Source organism: Euphorbia lathyris, chromosome 6, assembly GCF_963576675.1.
Source record: "Euphorbia lathyris chromosome 6, ddEupLath1.1, whole genome shotgun sequence".
Classification (NCBI taxonomy): domain Eukaryota; kingdom Viridiplantae; phylum Streptophyta; class Magnoliopsida; order Malpighiales; family Euphorbiaceae; genus Euphorbia; species Euphorbia lathyris.
In genome coordinates, this window is record NC_088915.1 from 61,452,938 (window position 1) to 61,467,688 (window position 14,751).

The window sequence follows — 14,751 nt, forward strand, 5'->3', positions numbered from 1 at the left end:
GCAGTTTGTCATCAAAATATTGTACCATTTAAGAAAAAATTTATGTTTCAGCTTCTTACATTGGAAAAAAATTATTGTATGTTCCAAAAAAAGATCGTATGTTCTAAAACATGTATCATATGTTCTAAATCTTATATCATATGTTCTAAACCTTATATGATATGTTCTAATCAATATATCAGATCAGTTCTCTTTTTCTGGACAGTTTCTGCTATCGTGGTTAGCAAGCTGTTTACAGACTCTGCATAACCTCTTTTTTTTCTGGTTTTCCTCAACAGCTTTCTCTCTTTCACCCTTCAATCTTTTATCACCGTTTCCTTTTGGAATATGTACACATGTACCTTTGTTCTTTGATATTTTCGGTGCTTTGACATTAATTTCTGTTGGTACACTAGTTCCAATCAATATTTCAATGTCTTGATTTTTTGAAAGAGTTTTGTTTTTCTCAGTGTCTTTTTGAGTGTTTTTAGCTTCTAAATCCATTCTGATTGCTTGAAACTTCTTCACAAGATCCTTTATATTTTCTTCACTGTCTTGAGCTAAATAGACACAAACATTAATCTCTGACCATAGTTGATTCAGCCATGTTTTCTTATCAATTGTAGCAGCACATTCTTCCATAAGATTTCCTTGCAGATTTATATTTTTTTGACTTATTGCTAATGTAGTCCATCTGTTAAGCACATACCTTTTTGGAATTGATTCAAGCATTTTTGCCTTCCAAACCCACACCATGTGTCTGCATGGTAAGCCCTGTCTCTCAAACTTCTTGCACGAACATTTTGTTTCGTCTTCAATGTTGCTGTACGTAACCTGAAAGGTTTTTGATGTCCTTTGCTCTTTGATAGTGTAAATTTCTAAAGGAGGTTGTTTATAGAATCCTTCTATTCCACAAAAAAAAGATCCATTATAAACCTCGTCCTGAAGCTCATAAAAGACAGTGGTTGTATAAACATCAGCTCCATGTTTTTCAATACCCATTGGTGTTTTGCATACAGGTCTTTTATGTTTGGCATCATTGTCATTGTGAGCTTGGTTATGCCTTTGTGCATCCATTGCACTATCAAATCTCAAATAAAATTCTACAAGACTTAAATGAGAATTTGTAAAAGCAGTGAAAAAGTTGTTCTCGCTCTCTGACCTTGATGTAGTTCTCATAATTCCTCCTAGGAATAAGTCCCTGAAGTACGCTGGAATCCACATGTTTCTGATTTCAAATATTTGACCTAGCCATTCATGTTTTTCCAAATTAAACTCTGAAATGACTGATTTCCATTTTTCATCAAATTCTTCAGGTTCAATCTCAACACTCCAGACAATTGGTTGAATCCTTTTTAAGAAATTGGTTTCTTGCATAATTGCACGACCTATTAAAAAAACCAGTAATTATCTTCATTATATTCAAAAAAAAAATTAACATGCCAATAATATATTGGAACATACAATTTAATACGTGATCAAAACATATAGTAGAACAATCAAGTAGTAAAATTTTTAATTATAAACAATGCTTTGGAAGGCTTACCTATTTTATCATTCATCTTTTTCATAATGTGCCACATGCAGAATCTATGTTCTGTTTTTTGGAAAACATTTTTTATTGCAATCTTCATTGCTGGATCTTGATCTGTTATTAAGCATGTAGGTTCATTGCTTCCCATTGCGTTAAGAAACGTTTTGAAAACCCACTCAAATGATGCAATATCTTCTTTAGCAATGAAACAAGCAGCGAACGTAACACATTTTTTGTGGTGGTCTACTCCAGTAAAGGGGCCAAAGATCATGTTATATCTGTGGAAATAATACACAAATTTTTGTAAATAAGAAAACTTTTTAAGAATATAAGAATAAGATTTTAGAACATGCCAATAAGATTTTAGAACATGCCAATTAATATTTAGAACATTGCAATAAGAAATTTGTACATGTAATATTATACCTGTTTATTTGGTATGTTGTGTCAAAAGATATCATATCACCAAATAGAGCATAATTCTTTCTACAAATGGGGTCTGCCCATAAAGCTCTGCAGAGATGATCATCTTCATCCATATCAAAGTCGAAAAAAAAGCAGACCATAGAAGTTTTTTCTTGCTGAAAATGTCAATAAACATTTAGGCATCTGACTCATAAATGTAAGCCTTTAAATCTATGTGGAAGTTTTTGAAATCTTGCTTAGATGCTCCTACATTGTTGTATCCTCCTACATTTTCTTTTATTTGCCTGTATGTTCTTACAGGTCCAACATTCATCTACACAAAACACATGAACAGATTTTATAAAGAAAGTAAATACAATTTGAAAAAATTGTAGATGTTGTTAGGAAAGTAAATTTAGAATATGACTCACCTTAGAATTATCAACAATCAACTTCTTGTGTAGTATTGTCAGTTTTCTTCCCTGTTTTTGAAATTTCATACAACGTGGACTGTAAAGTGGGTGTGTATGTTCCTCTTTTAAATGATATACAATATATTTTCCATCATTGCAGTACTTTAAAACAATTTGTGCTTGGCATCCAACACGTGTGATTAATCTTCTTCTCGGTTTATGTCCTTCAGTATCTTCAACATTTTTTTCTGCTTATGGCCTGCTTTATTGCACAAACAGTATTGAAAAATCACAACATTTGTTTTCTTTCTTTTTTTCACTGTAGATTTTCTAACATTAAATCCTGCTTCAGTGGCATATGCTTTGTAAAATTCAATACCCTCATCAATAGTATTAAATTTTGTTCCTACAATAGGTATTTTTTCCGGAGAGCAACATGGTTTCCATTCTTTTGTTCCTCCAGGAGTCAGGACAATTTCTACTTGTGGAGTGTAGGATATAATTGCACTGGAAGAATGATTTGGCTGCTCTTCATGTGACACTGCATTTAAGTGCAATTGTGGAACATATGTGATAATATATAGGACATATGAAAAATTGTTTAGAACATGAGGTACAGTTTGAAGAACGTAGTGAACTCTATATTTCAATATACTCAATTTTATTTTTTCAACAAATTTTACAACTAATTATAAATAAAAAACGAATAATATGTACTAATATCTATAGAACACATGAACAATTATTTAGAACAAGATTTTTTAGATTATGAAGAACATAGAAATTATGAAGAACACATGTACCTCTTTCAATAGTTGAAGACAGAGAAATTTCATGGTTATCATCATTCTCCTGTAGATCATTGTCTATTATTTCATGCAATTCCATTGTTTCGGAATAGAATCTGAATGATTTCCAATCTGTTTCAGATTTAAGCAATATCTGAATAATTGTAAACATAAAAAACAGAACACAATTTAATATTCATTTATAGTTGTTGGAGATAAAATTACCTGATTGATGCTATTTCTTTGACTGTAGATCGTTTTTTCTTAATCTGATTTGTGATTTCAGATTATTTTTGGAGTGTTTAATGACGGAACGTTGATGAAGGAGGTCGATCTAATTGACGATGATGAAGAACGATGATGGAGGAAATGATGGAGAACGATGATGAAGAAGATGATTGAGATCGCTGATGAAGAACGATGATGAAGAACGGTGATGGAGAAGATCTGAAAGATTTGATCGTTTTTTGATCGTGATTTTGCTGTGAGTGATTTGCGTGATATTTCATTGGATTAGAAGGTGTTTTGTAGAATGACCAAAACGGCGTAGTTTTATTTGGTTCTCACCTATCGAAGTGTCCTCATCTAAGGGAGGGTTCTCACTTGATCCCTCCCCTAATATATTTTAATTTCATTTACTTGGTTCATTGTTCCAAAAGCGATATTTCATCCCAGTTAGACTATAGTAGTATTAGGAGCAAAGTGGATAGTCTCTTAGAACGAGCTATTCGTCCCTCATAAATGACCTTAAAACAATTGTTAAATGGAAACCCCAATCACCTATTTGTAAACTAAAATATTCTAAAACTATATTTTATTTGTATTACATAGAAGAAAAAAGTGATATATTTAGAATTCGATAATATAATTTTAGTTGTAATTTTATATCTAATTATTATTTTCATATAAAAAAATAAAAAAAAAACCACCAGCAAAGTGGTGCAAATTTCCACCATGTTTTCCAGTTGAAAAAAAAATATTAAAAAAAAATTGATTTATCTAGTTGTAGGATAAACAGAGATCTGATTGAGGAGTGAAAGCAAACAGATACTATTTTCTTACTTGTTAATTTATTCTTCTTGTTTAAAATCATTATTACAATTAAATCTTGAAAGAGAATATATCATTTTTCCTTATCGGATTCAAGTATTTATTTTTAGAAAGAAATCGTTTTTGTTTTCATAAATAGTCATCTAATGGGCTTGAAAACAGCAAAGGACAAGGAAAATGGACCAAACATGTTTCTGTGGTTTATTGCCCAATTCAAAACCAATGGGCCTGTTATCTAGCGGCGAGCCCAAATTATGATATTCATGTACAAAGCCCATTTTCGTTAATTTTCAGTTTCTAATATATCCTTATACAATGTAGGTAAATTTAAAGAGAAAGTCAATTTTAGAAATTATAACTTATTTTTGGTAGACACCTTAAAGTTTAAGGCTTAAACTATATTAATACTCCCTTTATTTTTTATTATACAACTTTTTAGGTTGTTTTTTTTTGAAAGACTTGTTAAGTTTATCTATATTTTCATTTTTATATTAAGTTTTATATTATTTATGCAATTTTGACAAATGTTTCATAAATTTACCTTTATTTATACTATGAAAGAGATTTTGTATTAATGGAAATAATGTTATAGTTATGTCATGATAATTAAAAAAATATAATTCTTTTCATTGAAAATAGAGTTTCAGAAAAAAAAAAAATTAAGAATGAATTAATTACTGGGACATCTGCGATTTGGAGTCTGCCACCTGCTGGTTCAGTTAAGTGCAACACGGACGGAGCGATTTTAGCGGGAGATAGAAGGTGTGGTTTGGAAGCAGTTGTAAGGGATGAGTCACGCCGCTTTCTGTTCGGCAGCACCTGTTTAATCAACGCCGTAAAAGAGCCAAAGATCATCGAAGCATTTGCGGTACGTACGAGTTTAAGTTGGCTTGTTAGCCAAAACTTTGTTCATGTTGTCTCTGAATCGGACGCCAAATTGGTTGTTGATGCAGTTAATTCTCATCGACAAGACAATTCGAAGTTTGGCTCGATTATACAAGATTGTAGGGTCATCATCAACTCTCACTTTTGGTTCAAATTATGTTTTATTCCTCGTTTAGCGAATAGGGACGCCCATTTAATGGCAATACGAGCTTATTCCAACGCTAACGATAATCTTTTCAGTGTAATGCCTACATGGCTTGAAAACGTTATTCGTGAGGATGCTGATCTTGTTAATTAATGAAGTTACATCATTAGTTCAAAAAAAAAGAATTAATTAATTAATTACTTTAATAATGTAATAATTAAATATTTCGTTTGATCCTAATGAAAAAATTTATATTAAAAAAAAGAAAGTAATTTTTTTAAATTGGGGAAGCCTTAAATTGGATTATATTATTGGAATGGAAATTTTCATATCTATATATATTTTTAATAAATCCTCTTATGTTATTCTTGTATAAAAATTGAATCTTTTTGAGATGGGTGAGACTTTTCTTGGTTAACGTTAAAAATGTAAAGGACATACTAGTATAAATATGAGACAGAAAGACAAGGCATTGAAGAGGAAACAGTATTTAGCAGCAGAAGTATTAATAAAATTGCAGTGAAATTAAATTTAAATGAAATTCATGTGGAGTATGCAGTTTGCAGAGATTATAGGGTGCATGTCCTATCTAACTTATGGACGTCACGTGCCCCCATTTATTTACTGTCCATTCAGGAACCACAAAGTTTCAACAGATTAAACATCCTCAAGAACCCTAATTTCAATTGTAATTCTAAATTATAACTGAAAATGTTGTCTTGCCACAAGAAATAGATAGAAATTTAGGGAAATTTAATTTAAGGGGTAAAAATTAAAGCAAACTTCACCACTAAATCAAAAAAGAGAATACAAAACACTTTCTCTTATAGATCTCCAATCCTTTAAATTTATAAAACTGTTTGTCATATCTTATATCATATCTTATAATATAGCAATATGCGCTATTGAAAAATGAGATGGAAACGTCTAACCAGCTTTTGCTATCAAATGCTGCAAAAGAATCAATATGGTTGAAGAACGTGATAGATAGAAGTAATTCTAAGTTTTTCTTTGTGTGTCGCTTTTTTGAGTTCTAAGAGTTGCATATCAATAACAATGTAAAATATATCAGTTTGATAATGACCCAAGTTTGTAATTTTTTAGTATTTCTTCGTGACCCTCTTTGATTCGCAAACATATTATGCAGTTTTGGAACACTGATGTTATTCATTTCACAAAAAGAAGCCACGTGAATAAGTAAAGAAGCTCATCTATTATCTCTCATCTATTGGAGCAGTTGTTTGGAAATGTTAACCAGGCTTATTGCATTGACGATATATTTTTCTTTGTAATGCTTGGGACACATCATTTGTAAATCCCAATATCTTTTTCATCAAATACAAGTTGAAAACAAACTCAAATGATTGACCAAAGCAAGTAAGGGACAACCTTATCCTTTTTGCTCTGAATTTGTCCCATCCTCCTAAATCACATCAATCATAAAGGGAAACATGGTGATTAGGCCTACCAATGAAAATAATGTGAATTTCATCGTGTATCACCAACTCGTTGAAGAGAAGTTTCTTAATCCAAACAATTACCACTTTGTATCTCTCTATTTTGAAGTGTTTCAATAACTTTATCGTATTGCTTCTCACGAAGAAGATCCCTTCTCTTGCATGAAGCTCCCACAATATTTGACAAGTCAGAAACAACATTAAACAGCAAAGCAATATGAACGTCCTTTTTCGTCACAACAACTAAAGCCAAGTGCAATTGATAAGCAAAACAGTAGACATAATATACAGAAGGATTTCCTTTCAAGATCAATGCCTTTATGTCATTAAACTCACCATTCATATTGCTAGATCCACCATAACCTTGCCCACGTAAACTTGATATACTTAAACCATGCTTGGAAAATAATCCTTTCACCACTAACTTAAGTGATAAAGCAGTTGTATCACTAACATGCACAATACTTGGAAAACACTCAATCACACATCCTTTTGGGTTCACAAAAGGCACTATAATTGCCATTTGCTTTTTCACTGATATATCCTGAGATTCATCAATTAAAAATAACAAACAGTTCATCATGAAGATCAAAAGATGATAACTTTAGTGGTTTCAATAAAGGCAACACACATAATATCCCTTTGAATTTCAGGAGCAATAAGTTTAGAATTATCTGGCATTGTCTAGAATGACTTTTTTTACGTTTTTTTATGCTTCGTAAGAAACTTTAGAAGTTCTAGAAAATTCCCTTGATTACCTGAATCATCTGACTTATCATTTCTTCGAGATTATAGTCCTTAATGTAAAAAAAACCGAGTACAATCAATAGTTGATGTTAGACATATTTTATATTCCTTTTGAGTTTGAACTGAATTATACTTTAATGTGTTGTTTCTGATTCACCAAGCTTTCATATTGCTTCCAAGCTTGGTTATGAGCACTATTGTAGGCGCCAACATGAGTTTGAAACATTTCCTTCTTTTACCAATTTGTAAATCCTTTAAACATTAAACTATCCTTATTTGATTGTTCTCCAATATCTAATCTGTAAAGATATCCCTCAATTTGAAGGTTAGAGTTTAGTAGGGCTGGGTGCGGATCTTGGAAAACTGGATTGGACCAAATATCTGAGTAAAAAGCAGGGCTGTTCCTGACCTTTTGTAGGCCGGGGCGAGAGAATAAATTTGGGCCCTTTCTAGGTATAATTTTAAAATGCGCTAAACAAAATCTATATTGTTAAGAATACAACTTCAAAATATGTTAAACAAAATCGAAATTGTTCTAAACACTAAAGAACAGTCTTTATGATGATATTCTTCATTTTCTAAGTCTTTTCCAACCTTGAAGACCATTTTATTTTATGTTAACCTCCAACTACACCATTTGCTTAAGTCAACAAAGAACACTAAACACAAATTAAGCAAAAAAAAAAAAAAAACCAAACACAAAAAAAAAACTAGGCACGTCCACATTACTGAGCACAAAAGCTTCTATCACTCTTATTCCTCACAATACAGTGATTATATGCACTATATAGTTATCACTCTTATCAGCACTAGTTTTAACTTAGGTAACATCAAGCACTAAAGAAGGTTAAATCTCCATGAGCATTGATATGAAATGCCAATAACTCAAATTTAAATTATACATAATCTGTAGTCAAGAATGACAGAATGTTCCCAAAAAAGAAAGAGCATGTACAGAACACTAGAAAAATTATCTTATTCTGAGTGGCTGTCTTCAAGACTTCAAACACAACTCTAGAGAAACCATGTATCGAAATGATAATACTGCGTGCCTACAATACAAAACATCAATTCATTTTACCATGTTACATAAATTATATGAAGTAGCCTTACTACAAACTAAATGCTTTTATAAGCCTTAATTTAATATAAAGTAATACCTTGTAAGATAGTACTCAGCACAAAAACTTCTAAAGAACATAAAAACATATGAACATACTCATATTAAAGCAATCACCGCATGGCTCTGGAACCTCAAATCATTCTGCCATAAACCAACAAAAACATACGAACATACTCATCACCAACAGGTTTCCCCCAATTTATTAACTATTCATAACAAAAACTTTGATTATTGACCTTATAACCTTGAGCAATTTCACGAACAAGCCGCTGGAATGGAAATTTGTGGATCAAAAGCTCAGTGCTCTTTTGATACTTTCTGGAAATTTGTGGATCAAAAGCTCAGTGCTCTTTTGATACTTTCTGATTTCTCTGATAATTTCATTAAACAAACAAAAAAGATTCCATCATATTTATGATTAGACCAGGATTGATTACAACGGAGGAATTAAACTTGCAGGGATCGCATACCGGAGAGCCACAGCTCCAAGAAGAAGATTTTGGGAAGAAAGCAAGCGGCGTCTGTATATCCTTCTTCTCCTCCTCAACAACGTATATGGTGTAGAGTTAGGTTAATATGTTTAATAAAAAAAATATATCTACTAAATCAAAAAAAAAGGGCCCCTTAGATTCATGGGCCTTGGGCATGCGCCCCAAAAATCAAGGCCCAGGGCCGGCCCTGGTAAAAAGATCCAGGACTGACAGTCTTGATCACATGCACCTTAATGAGCATGTAGAATTTACTCATTCACCGTTAGATTTAGGCCTATTAGAATCCTAAGGTGGAGATTCAAAGCATCCTAAGGCTTAGATTTAATAAGCTTATATCTAACGATGAATGAGCAAATTCACTTGCTCATTAAGGTGCATGTAAAAATTTCTGCCAGAACTGGACCGAACTGTTGACATTTTTTCAAAGAACTGGACCGAATTGGACTGTTGACTTTTTGTCCAAGAGCTTGACCGAAATTATCCAGACTGGACCGATAACCGAATTCGATTAGATTGGACCAAACTGGATTGAAAGAACTGAAGATTTATCATATTAAATTTATATTTTATATATGAAGTTTTATTTTTTCCTATGTAGTGAAGTGTTATATTTCTTATTTTTATTTAAGGTAGGTTATATTTCCTATTCTTATTTAAGGTAGGTTAAAATTATTAGAGTGATTTAAGGTAGGTTATATTTCCTATTCTTATTTAAGGTATGTTAGAATTATTAGGGCGATGATTTGTTAGGCCAGCTGTATTTTCCTTGTACCGTTTCCTATTTAAGAGAATCAGGTTGTACTAATTGATTATGCAATTGGTTAATAAAATCTTTATTTTTTCTATTCTATATTCTTCTCTCTATTCTCTCTGTTTCTCATTCGTTTTTCTTCCTATTCTAAAATTCTAGTTCATGAGAATCCTAGTTCTGACATTATCTCCTCAATTTCCTTTTTAAAGTGAAATCTAATTGTTTGCAATTTCAGTTTCAGGTATTGTTTCTCCTACTATTTCTTTTGGTTGTTGGTTAAATCCTAAAATTTGTGTACATATGATAATTAAAATAGATCAATTAATTTGGTAGTATTTGACTTTAGTCAAATTTTAATTTTTGTTATTTAATTTTAACTCGTTAGAATCTGGTCAAGTTTTTTCTGCTATTGTACTTTAATTTGTTGTTGTTTAGTTTAAATTGTGCATTTTTTAAGATTTGCATGTGTTAAGATATTAAAATTGTTAATCTTGAAACTAAGTTGCCCATTTGTTCTTTAGCAATTTGGTTCACCAATTACTTTACTTAGGTTGAAATTAATATTTGGTATTGTAAACACATGTTATTTATTTTGATTAAGAATTTTATATACTTATTATCTTGCAAATTATATTTTTAATTTGTTTTTTATAAAAGTATAGGTATTTTATTATTTGACTCGTCATATAACTATACTGACCGGAATCGAATCCCCGAATCTCCGAATTGGACCGGATCGGACTTTTCAATCCAATCATAGAAATTTATTTTTAGGAATCCCCGAAGTTCAATCAAATCCTAGAGATTCTTGAATCCCCGAACTGGACCGAACTGTGCCCAGCCCTAGAGTTTAGAGGTTAAAGAAAGTAAACATTTAACTTACATTAACCTTCGTTTACTTCCCAAAAACATCTACCAAACAAGGGCCATGTTTGGTAAAAAGCTTTTTCGAGTAAAATTAGAGGTTTGAGCCACTTTAGAGGTTTTGACTAGTCAAACCTCTAATGATGGTGTTTGGTAAAGAGATGTTTGAAAGAGGTTATTGGGTCTAAAAGGCTCATTTCTTTTTTCAATTAGCTTATTACTTCATCTCTTTTTATGGACATCTTTACCCCTAATTAATATTCTTTAATTTCAAATAAATATTTTACCATGTCCTTATTTATGATTTTACATAAACAGCTATTAGCAATCAACTAAGTTTTACTAAACAAGTTCACACAATTCGCTAATCAAATCAGCTACCCAAAAACATAATCGGCTAACAGCTAATGTAATCAACTAATAGCTAATTGCCAAATAGGGACAAAGTTAATGTGATATTTAACCTTTAATTATTCTCATTTACCTACATTAACTTCGTACCACTTGTGCTCTGAGTTCGAAGAACTCAGACAAGAACAACATATATAGGTAAACTGTAAGTATAAATCTAGAACATGAGAAATCATGAACAAAAACACAGAACGGGGATGATTTTACCTTTGAAAATCGTAGTACATGTTTATATCGGACTATTTGGAACTCCAAGAAAAAGCCAACAGTGACCATATACCCGTGAAAGACTTTGGACCTCCGACAAACACCATCTGAATCGTAAATCAGTATAGATTAAAGAACCCACCTGAAAGTTTTTGAAAACGAGAGGAATCGAGCGGAAATTTCAGAAAACACGGTGAAAAAATAAATAATTGAACCGTCGGTGACCGTGGAACTGATAGCCTAGATGTCGTTTAAGATTGTGTGAGGAAAGAAAACAGTGAAGAGAGAGGAGCTCTCTCTCTCTCTCTCTCTGTGTGTCCTTTCTTTTTCTTTGAAGGAGATGATGCGGCTCTTTCTTAATTCTCCCCCAAAAATCCAAATGATCCTTATAATAAAATAATAATTCATTTCCTACCACAATTTCTTATATATTCTTCTTCTACCTCATAACTTATTTAACTATAATGTTATACATGTTAACTAAATATTATAACCTCACAGTTTCAAAAAAAAAAATATTATAACCCATAAATTATTAAATCTAACCCCATTATATTAAAGTTATGTTACTTAAAAAAATTCCAAACTCTAAACAATTGATATAACTCTTAATATAAAAATAACTCTTATTTTGCAGTTTTTAACACCTAATTAGTTAATTAATGAACTTGAAAATATTATATAGTCTAATATCAAATTTATAAATAATATTTTTGGATACTGACGTGGAGCTGACTGAAAGCAGCTTTTCTCTCGTATGCTTATAAATCAAAGATTTGTTGTGAAATACTAAACTTGGATATGTTTTCTTTTGCAGCGGAGATGAGATCAAAAGTACACTTTCGTAATTTGGATGAGCCGTTGGGACAAGCCACCATTAATGTTGTTGTTGATCTGCCAGATTTTGATCCATTTGATAAGATGAATCAGGAGGCACAGTTCATCTTTGAGGGTTCTACCTCGAATGGCCTATACGGAGTGGGAGAGCTTGACTTGATTGATATAGCAGGACTAGAGCAGGACATGGCCTGTCCGGATTGGGTGAGGTTGACTTGATTGATATAGTAGGGCTATAGCATGGTCTGTCCGGACTGGGAGAGCTTGACTTGATTGATAAACCGACCCCAATGCTCTAATTATTTGAGTCTGATTTTTAAATAACCGACCCCAATTATTTGAGTCTGATTTGCAAACAATCGTATCTAATAAGGTGTGGCTGTTAACCCCAAAATATACCTAACATATCATCAATAATTACATCAATATTGCTACGAATTTATGCTATTTATAAATGTTTGGAAAGCTTTTACTCTCGAATATGTTTCTTTCTTGTAAGGTACATAAATATTTGGTAAAATCCAAATAGGAACGAAAAGAGCTCGAAAACAGAAGAAAAACCCTACAAAAGGAGTCGAAGACGACAGAAATTAATAACGCCAAATCGAGGACGCGAACGAAAGCAGAAGAACCAAAAAAACATTCCGTGCCGCGACCGCGGCCCCCAAATTCACGGTCGCGACACGTGTTCCCCATCTTTTCCTTCCTTCGTTTGAAGACCAATTGATGCTCCCCCATTCTCGGTAGAGAATTTAATATTCTCGGTACGAGCAGGAGTTTTTAGAGGCATAGTTACACACTTTCGTTTTCGACGAAATGCGATCGTTCGGGTGGATAAAGACGTCCTTTCGCAACGGACACGATCCTTCACAGCGGACACGACACTTCAATCAAGACTCTTCAACATCTATAAATAAAGAGTTGATGGAGAGTTGAAGATATGTAGAAAAAAGAGATTAGTATAGAATTTATGCAGAAATTCTGAATCAAGTGATTCAGAAGTTAGATTTCGATTCTGTAAAAAGCAATATGCTGTACACACATTGTTTATTCAATAATAACAAGTTTAGTAGCGTTTAGACATTGTTCCAGTTTAGTTTTCATTTTGGTAGTAGACCGACCCAGTCTCTATTACGAAGATTCAACGAGAAGATTGAGTAGAGGATCCGCCCCTGAGCCTGACAAACTCTAACGAAACCCAAGGAAAGTATTGACAACCCGTTCACTTGCAAGTCGTCGAATGTTTTCATGCTCTATGTTCTCTGTAAACTTGTATCAATTTATATTTCATCTAATAAAGTCCGTTCTATTCGATAGATTTTTATGCAGCACTTATGGTAACCAATCCACTAAAGTGACTGCTGGTGTTTTCATTAAAACGTATTTAATCCAAAATCTTTACAAGGAAACTTTGTTGAACACTTAGGCAAATTATTATCTCGAAAGAGTTTTAATTTGATTAAGGGCAACTATCCCGAAAGGGTTTTGTCATGTTCAAAGCCAATTAATTAGAGGTTCCGTCATTTATTTCATCTTTATAATTCGTACAAAGTTTAAAGTTGTTTTCTTTGCTTAATGCAAACAAATACATCTGTTTACTTTTCTAAAAAGTACTAAAAGTTCCTATCTTGCAAATTCATTCTTAAATCAGAATATTTTCTAACATTTTCATAATCTAATCTAATTCTCATTCTAGCAATTTCAAAACCAAAACCGATTAAACGATTTTTCCATATTATAAACCTAAAAGTAAATTTAACCGATTATAAATAAGTTTTGTTCGAAAAACGTTCCCTATGGGATCGATATCTTTTATTACTACAAGCGTATACCGTGCACTTGCGGAAATCGCTCAACAAGTTTTTGGCGCCGTTGCCGGGGAACGCCAAAATTTTTGACAAAATTTTAAATTTTTCGTGTTTTATTACGAATCTAGGTTTATTCATACTTATTCAAACTTTTATATTTTATTTATTTTCAATTACTAACATATTTATTTTTCAAATTCTATTTTATAGGTAGTTTCGGTTCGTGCGAAATTTCAAGTTCATGCGCAGTTCTCGAAGTTCAGGCACGTCACCAGATCCTATTGACCCAGAAATTCAAAGAACTCTTAAAAAGAACAAGAAAGAAAAGAAAAACAAAAACAAAACCCCAATAAAAACTAGAATTATCGAGCCAGAAGTTATGGCCACACTTATGGATTACGCTAGGCTAGGAGTGGCCGGTGTAACAAACAGTATAGTTAGACCCCAAATTAATTCAAACCAATTTGAAATTAAGCCTGCGTTGCTTAATATGTTGCAAAATAACGTAAAATTTTACGGGTTACCTAACGAAAATCCAAATACCCATTTGACAAATTTCTTAGAAATTTGTGACACTTTTAGAATACCAAATGTGACTGCAGAAGCAATCAATCTTCGCCTTTTTCCTTTTACTTTGAAGGATCGAGCCAAATAGTGGTTAACTTCTATGCCAGCCGCAACATTTGAGACTTGGGAGCAATTAGCCCAAGCATTTTTATCAAAAAAAATTTCCTTTAGCAAAAACCGCAATAGTCATTAAAGAGTTAACATCTTTTTCTCAAAATGATAATGAAACTCTTTATGAGGCTTGGGAACGTTTTAAAGAACTTCAACGTTTATGCCCACACCACCAATT

General features: G+C 32.3%; 1 long non-coding RNA gene and 1 other non-coding gene across 5 annotated transcripts; both read right to left on the reverse strand.

Moving 5' to 3' along the window:
- Positions 1 to 8,138: 8,138 nt before the first annotated feature.
- Positions 8,139 to 11,632, reverse strand: LOC136231842 (uncharacterized). Of its 4 annotated transcripts, none has more exons than XR_010690127.1 (5): positions 11,251 to 11,632; positions 8,997 to 9,059; positions 8,763 to 8,897; positions 8,564 to 8,667; positions 8,139 to 8,455 (listed from the first exon to the last, which is right to left on the reverse strand). It is a non-coding gene; the product is annotated as an uncharacterized lncRNA (long non-coding RNA). The 4 variants fall into 4 exon arrangements; XR_010690126.1 differs by having other exon boundaries at positions 8,997 to 9,065; XR_010690125.1 differs by having other exon boundaries at positions 8,997 to 9,068; positions 11,251 to 11,630.
- A 3,014-nt stretch (positions 11,633 to 14,646) lies between these two features.
- Positions 14,647 to 14,751, reverse strand: LOC136234325 (small nucleolar RNA R71). The gene has a single exon (XR_010691214.1). It is a non-coding gene; the product is annotated as a small nucleolar RNA R71 (small nucleolar RNA).